The sequence below is a fragment of the Pinus tabuliformis genome, chromosome 8 (assembly GCF_031772625.1).
Source record: "Pinus tabuliformis cultivar Carrire ecotype Pingquan chromosome 8, CPIR1, whole genome shotgun sequence".
Classification (NCBI taxonomy): Eukaryota; Viridiplantae; Streptophyta; class Pinopsida; order Pinales; family Pinaceae; genus Pinus; species Pinus tabuliformis.
This window is the reverse complement of record NC_142294.1, coordinates 646,286,681-646,294,725: the sequence shown is the minus strand read 5'-3', so window position 1 is coordinate 646,294,725 and position 8,045 is coordinate 646,286,681.

Here is an 8,045-nt window from a genome sequence, read left to right as displayed (position 1 = left end):
CAAAAATGAGGGAAATTCACTTTAAATCTCTTTCCTATCAGCTCGTTGATGGAGTGCTTTTCAGAAAGCACCATAATGGTGTCTTGCTAAGATTCCTTGAGCCTCAAGATACAGAGAAGGTATTAAGATATTTGCACGATGAACCGATAGGTGGTCACTATGCGGGTGATACAACTACACATAAAATGATGAGCACATGTTATTATTGGCCCACCTTATTCAAGGATGCTCACGCTTATGCTCGTAAATGCACATCTTGTCAGAGATGTGTCGATCGAGTCCAGAAGTCAGCTACCCCACTGCTAGTAGTAGCAGTTGAGAAACCGTTCCAACAATGGGGAATAGATGTTATTGGAGAAATATTTCCACACTCATCAAAGCCACACTGATACATCTTAGGAGCAACAGATTATTTCACTCGGTGGATGGAAGCGGTTCCTTTAAGACAATTTAATGATCAAGAAGTCATCCAAATCTTAAAGAAAAACATCCTAACTAGGTTTGATGTTCTAAAGTCTCTTGTCTTTAATAATGCGACTTATTTTTATTCGTTGAAACTTTATGAGTTCGCATTAGAAAATGGCATTGAATTAAAGCATGCATCTAACTATTATCCACAGGGAAATGGTTTAGCAAAATCTATAAACAAAAATCTCATTCGCATAATAAAAAAAAAAAACATTTTCTTTGAGAAAAGGAACTAGCACAATGCTTATGTAAATGCATTATGGGATGACCATTTAACTCCTAAGTCTTCCCTCAAAACCTTCCCATTGTTCCTATATTATGGTAAAGAAGTTATATTTCCTCCTAACTTGTATGTCCCAGCCTTGCAACTCTCCCAAGAGTCCCAAGGTAGACCATGCCCTCTGGATCAGAGCATGATAGATACTTTGCTGAAACTTGAGGAAGAGAGGCTCAAAGCTAAAGAAATATTTTCCATCCATCAAAACCGTATTAAGCATTCATTTGACAAAAAATATGCAGGGAATAAGAGTTTTGATGTGGGAGACTTAATATTGAAGTGGGATAAAGCCCACAAACAGAAAGGAAAAACAAAGTTCCAATCTCTTTGTATTGGCCCTTATACCCTCGAAGAGAAACTTGATCATCATTCTTTCAAGTTGAAATATTTAGATGGGAGGACTAGCCCTGTGCCCGTTAATGGTCGAGATTTGAAGAATTGTTTTCAATAGAAGCTCTGAGTCACGTTTCCTATATAATTGTTCCTTCTTTTTATTTTTATTTATCATTTTTTATCGTTCTTATGTTCGTTGTGTCAAGTCATGTCCCATATTTTTTTTTTCTTGGTCATTGTACATAAATAAGAACTTGTATGAAAAAATTCATGACTCAGAAGGGCTTTGTGGTGCATGCAAGAGGAAATGTTACAACCACAATGCTTGGGTATCTATTAGTTCTTCTTCTTTGCTTGGGAATATGCCATAAGCTAAGCTAAGTGTTATACCCCTTATTCCCCTTGAGAATTTTCTTCGTTGGTAGGAGATTTATACTTGTGTGCAGAGAAAGGTTGACAAGAAAATGGCAACAGGGATCTAAAAAATGGGTTTCACAACTGATAGGCACCTAGATGCACCCTGGACATGTGGAAAAAGTACGCTTCAACACTAAACTAAGCACAAAGGCCAAAGAACTAAAGGTAAAATAAGGGAAGAGAAACCTCCACAATCGTGAATATGGGGAGTTAATCACAATGCAATTCTTGGGAAGATTGTCATCCATCGTTGCATAGCCAGCCCTTGGAAACATTACAGAGGTGTAACTAACATGGTGGATACGCCAATGCTAGCCACTAGAAGGTCAAGGTCAAAGAAATGGGCATGGTTGATCTATGGTTGAGATCAACTCTGGGGGGTCCAAGCACACTCTCAATCCTCGATCACCCACCCCATCGGAGAGTAGGAACCACATCTCCAATTATATATGTTAGTGCACTATCAACATTGGCAAGCAAGCATGATTTTCACAAGGTTAATTACTTCTCTCTCTCTCTCTCTCTCTCTCTCTCTCTCTCTCTCTCTCTCTCTCTCTCTCTTGTTTGCCCTACCAAACCTCACATTGTCACAATTCCCTCCCTCATGTGTTCTTCCATGTCATGCCTTACATGTCACATGACCATTCCCTCTGCCTATAAAACCATGACCCACCAACCATTTCAATTTAAATTTTTTTTTTCTATAATCGATTTCTCTTCTGCTCTTCCTGTCTGCCACATCATCTGACTATCAACTAGGACAGAGTCATCCATGACGTCATTTCGTTCAATTATGCCTGGTCATCAGGTAACCCACAGTCCCTCGTTCTTTTTTTCTTTCTCCTAATGCTTGAAATGAAGAAAACTACACCCAAAATGCCTAAGTCATGAGAGGCAAAACCCTCTACAAATATCAATCCCCTCATGGATAAAGAAGTCAAGATTCATGACCCTCCCTACTCATACCAACTGTCGGACCTTCCTTTCGATGCATATGACCAATATCTCTATGGAAAATACCCATTTAGGGTCGTACAGTCAGGGTTATAATATCAAATCAGCCCCTCTATCCGCCACTTTCCTGAATTCATTTCCTATCTCGCTGCATCATACTAGAGGAGAATAATTGTTTCATATCCTCCTCTCGGGTGAAAATTTTGGAAATAACTCCAAAATTAATTCAAAATGATTTCATTTACCCAAAAACCTCCAATCCTAAGAAATTCACAAAGACCACCCTATTTTACAGTTATAGCGCCCTCTTAGCTGGAGAACAAAAATATTTTCTTCAAATGATTTTGGCCCCTAGTCACCAAAACTTACCCATTGCAGATATGTTTTCGGTATCCATGTTTTCTAAATCTTTGCAACCCATCTTGATTGTTATTTCCCTACTCTTTGGGGAATATGAAACTGCCACCATTACTAAAGCCTCCATAGGGTTTTTACACGCAATGATGCAACTAAGCCTCATTTTTTACATACCCTCACATATTTTTGAATCCATAAAATTCTAGTTAAATCATTTTCCTATTATCTCTAATTTTAGATACTACCCTGTCCTTTTCTACCTTTTCTGGGAAACCTATGTCAATGAGTTTAGGTATTTGGGCCTTAATATTATAGATCCCCACAAACAAATAAAACATGTGTTTGATTAGGACAGTGTTTTCAAGAAAAATCCAAGCAATGAAGGTTATTCCCAATTCATTTCCACTTACATGGCCAGATCCAGGTGGCTCCAAAGAGACACAAGACAAAGATGGCCCAAAAATCAAAGTGTTTGGATTGTGCTCAAACTAGGACCAAATCGAAGACCTCGTCGTCCTGATCGTGGTGGTGTGAACGGATCATCAAACCGATCTCGTATGCGAAAGATAGAGCTCTTCAAAGTTTGACATGATAGGGGTAAAGTGGGGCCCACAGCATGCCACATGGCATCCTAGTAAGCAGGTGGGACCCACATGGCATCCCATCAGCCATTGACACCTGGAATTCTTTCATTGGTCTCCTAAAACAGGCATAATGGACAAAAATCATTTTTATATGGTTATTAAATAACCATGAAACAAGATTCGTTTTATATAGTTATTAATAACTATATAAAAATAAGAAAACACATGGTTTCGGGATCAGCGGCAACAAACCCCACCGAACCCTCCACAGCTATCGCCCACTATGTATATATATATTAACAGTCCAACCATAATATATTGTATTAAGGGGCAGGCGCGGGCCATCGGCAGTGGACCCGGCCCGCACCCCAAAACCATATGTATGTCGCATATTGCCCCAACCCCTTTATATATATATATATATATATATATATATATATATATATATATATATATATATATATATATATATATATATATATATGCCAAATCTATCGCCACCCCAATCGCCGATATTTAATCGCCAATATGTATGTCGGAGTAACCCACGATAGGGGCGCCGATACCTCCGCCATGCTGACCGCCGATAAGAGTGATCGCCAATATGGATATCGACAAAGTCTGGGAAATCGGGCTGATATATGTTCTAGCACCCCTTGTTAAGTACCGATTGTGATTAAATCCGCCGATATATATGCACCAACCATAATGCCGATCGCCGATATTGGGAAAGCTCTGATCTTTAAGGCGCCGACAGCAGTTGCGCCGATATGTGTTAAGCGCGGGGTTTAAGGGGCGGGCCGCCCAAAGCGGACCCGACCCCTATTTCAACACATTTATGGTTTTAAAAGGGTTTATATATGGAAGAGGCAGGATTTGATCCCCCGACCTCTCCATAACCATATGCATCCTTTTGCCATTGCGCCAACCACTTTACCTTAGTGAATCCACCCAAGGTTTTCCTACTTAAACAGTCATTTTTCACCTCTGCACATAGTTCGATGAGGAGAGAGACTGCAGGCATGTATTTCGAGGTAGAATGCAGGCACGAATTTCAAGCCAGATTAATTAATATTTTAATGCAGGGACCATAAATTTTGCAGGAGGGCAGAATTCTCACTTTGTCAAAAATTGACAAGTTTTATATGGTTTTTACACCTCTCATCGCCACGAACACAATGGTGCCATTTGTTTCTTCATCAAAGGTCTTCATTTTCCAGTCAATTCTAGAATGCACGTGGAACCATGATTTCAGCAAAAACATGGCGCAAAACCATGAGCCATGAAATTTTCCCAAGGAGGTAAAATTTTGACATTTCAGAATATAGTCAAGTTTATACTTGTTTTTCATGGTTTTCCACAGGGATCGCAATGGCAAGATCAGATTCGCCATCTGAGTTGTAGATTTCCAATCCTTCCATGGAACAGAATCTTTGAGGAATCCCAAGGGAATCTAGAAGATTCCTTGAGCCCAGAATTCTCAACTTCTCAGAATTCAGATTTTGGACAGTCGATTTAGCACTACTCGACGCCACAAATCTGATGGTGGCTTCAGATTTCTTCTTCTAGTCACTTTTCTAAGTTCCAGTGCAGATGTCCACAATCATGTGCGAGCAGCCATCTTCATGAGATCGATGCCGTGAGAGCAATGGTCCGAGCAGCTTCAGCAGTGAGACATCCACTTCTTCAAATGGCCCTTGGTTATGAGGTATATGATGTGTTCATGTACTTCTTCTTTCTGCATTATGTTGTACAGATCCATGATTGATGTTGATGCAGGATGTTGTTTATTTCATGTTGTCATGATTCCTTGCTTCATGTTATGCAGAATCTTTCATATGATGTACTTTCTGTTATAACTCTTCATGTTATGTTTTGAGATCCCTTGTTGTATGTTGCTGTGATACTCTTGTTGTCATCATGCATGCGTTTTTCTTTTGACATCCCTTTTGTGCCATGTTGGCGAGATGCGCACCATGCATGTTTTGTGTCATACTGATAGGAGTCTTTTGATTGAGAGTTCTAACTGTGGAACATCTCTTAGAGCCACTCTTGTGTGAGGGCATTCTTCCTTGTATGATCGAGACATCATCTCTGTGTACATCACCTTATTGACAACACTTAATGCAGCAGCCTACACCATCTTGACACCGGGGCCTGGAGACGTAGTCCCTCTTAGACAACTCCGTTATCAGCAGCATTTGTTTTCATGTGCTGGTGATTGTTATGTTCCTCTTCTTTACAGTCTACAGCTGTATTTGTTAATGTTCTTTTAAAATGCAATTTTAACACATCACGAAAGTAAAATGTCTTGGAAAGGTCCTTCTTCACACCCAGACCTGGATCAAGTGGTATCAAAGCAAGTCTTAACGTTGATGTGAATTGTAGTGTGAACAATGACAGAGGATGAAAGAGCAATGTACGAGACCATGCTTAACATTTCCAAGAAAGTGGAAATCCTGTATAAAACTCTACAGAAAGAGTCTAAGGAAAAGGAGCGCTTGCAGCTTCAGTTGAAAGCCACCAAAGAGGCCATGAAAGAACTGAAGCAAATCAAACATAATCTTCAAACAGAGAACAATGAATTGAAGATGTGCTTACATGAAGAGAAAGAGGAGTAGCAGAGTTTGCTACTATAGCTGCAAGCAAAGGACGAGGCCTTGGAAAAGCTGCAGTGAGACTCATGTGAGGTAAAAAGTAGTTCTCCATCTTCATGTATGTTTCCTGATGATGATTTCGCTGTGTTTGAAAATCATACCACAGGAATTGGCTCCAAACTATTGAAGAGAATGGCATATGAAGGCAAAGGCTTGGGCGTTAATGACCAAGGCATTGTCAACCCCATCCAAGTAGAGGAATTACCATGTTGAGCAGGACTTGGGTATGTCAGGAAAGAAGTTGGGGAATGTGATCCACCAACAACGAATGATGAGCAACCCTCATCAATTCTTTCCAAATCGAAAGAGAAGGTAAAAGATGTTGATTTCCTCTCGATTTCATCTTCTGATAGTATGATGTCTGTTGGATATTTGGAGATCCCGATTATAGGGACAAATATGAGGCTCCTTACAAAGACAAGGCACGAGGGGAAAGAGCTTGGTGCTAACAACCAAGGCATAACTCAACCTTTGGAGGTTTTGCATGAGCATCGATTTGCAAGCTCGAGATACACCAGAGGAGAGAGCTCAAAGGTGTCAGATTTGTCTGAGCCATCATCGAGGAAAAAGAATGATGGGAAATCATCCCCATCATCCCATGGCAGTTTCCATTTTAGGGAGAAAGCGGAGGCAAGCTCTCATAGCCATACTGACATCAAAGATAGCAAAGGAAGGTATAATCACTTTCGGTCTTGGAATGTTCATTTTGATTATTATCATGTTGTTAATAATGAACGAAGATAAAGGCATTGAAAAACATGCACTTTTTGTGGTTTACCTAACCATACCTTTTCTAAGTGTTGGAAAAGGATGGCAACACTCATGAGGCGTGAAAAACCCTCTCAACTGCATGAAAAGAAACAAGTTAAGCAGGTATGGAGGAAGAAAGCCTACTGCAGTCATTGCGACAGAAATGGCCATCAGAGAGCCACTTGCTGGAAGCTCCATCCAGAGTAGCGCCTTAAAGACAAAGCGTCGGTGCGTGAACCGGGAAGAACAGTTGTTCAATAAGAAAAACCACCTCAGGGAGGTGACCCATTCACATTAATCAGTGAGAAATGGTTTTTTGACATGTTGTCATTTCATGATCATTCTTTGTAAATCATTTGTTGCATTTTTAAAGTGTAAAAGTGATGAGGTGTGTCTCCATCACTTGGTTAGCAACAATGATGTTTGGTCATGTTTTGAGTCGTATTTTGAGTTGCATGTTAAAACTCTGAAAGTGATGTTATGTTTCCGTCACTTGTCAAAACAATAGTGTTTGGCCTTATGTATGTAAATCATGTCTTGCAGTGATGATGTTGTTTTCCCATCACTTTTTGAAGCAGCCATGATGAGTTGGCCTTGTTGTCATAGCTAGGGTATTACGTCCATCTTGTTGTAAACTTGACCACCGAGTATGTGTTATAAACTCGTGGCAAGTATGGGATGTTTGGGTCTTTAGTTTGGTCATGTCATTCAAAGCATGTAGTATGCGAAACCATGTACTACAGGTTGCAGAAGTAGCAGGTGTCGGTTCGTCGCTTAAGGCTCCGAAGAACAAAGGTGAAGGAGATGGAAGCGAGACCTTTTCAGGACTCTTGTGATGCAGACGGGGTACAGATAGAGATGCAGATTATTTTTCATGCTTTTGGAGGACCAAAAGCTCCTCAGTGGGGAGGCTTGATCTAGGTAGCTCCAGAGAGACACAAGACAAAGATGGCTCAAAAATCAAAGTGTTTGGATTGTGCTCAAACCAAGACTAGATCGAAGACCTCGTCGTCCTAATCGTGGTGGTGTGAACAGATCATCAAACCGAGATCATATGTGAAAGATAGAGCTCTTCAAAGTTTGACATGACAGGGGAAAGGTGTGGCCCACAGCATGCCACATGGCATCCCATCAGCCATTGACACTTGGCATTCTCTCATTGGTCTCCTAAAATAGGCATAAGGGAAAAAAATCATTTTTATATGGTTATTAAATAACCATGAAACAAGATTCATTTTATATAGTTAT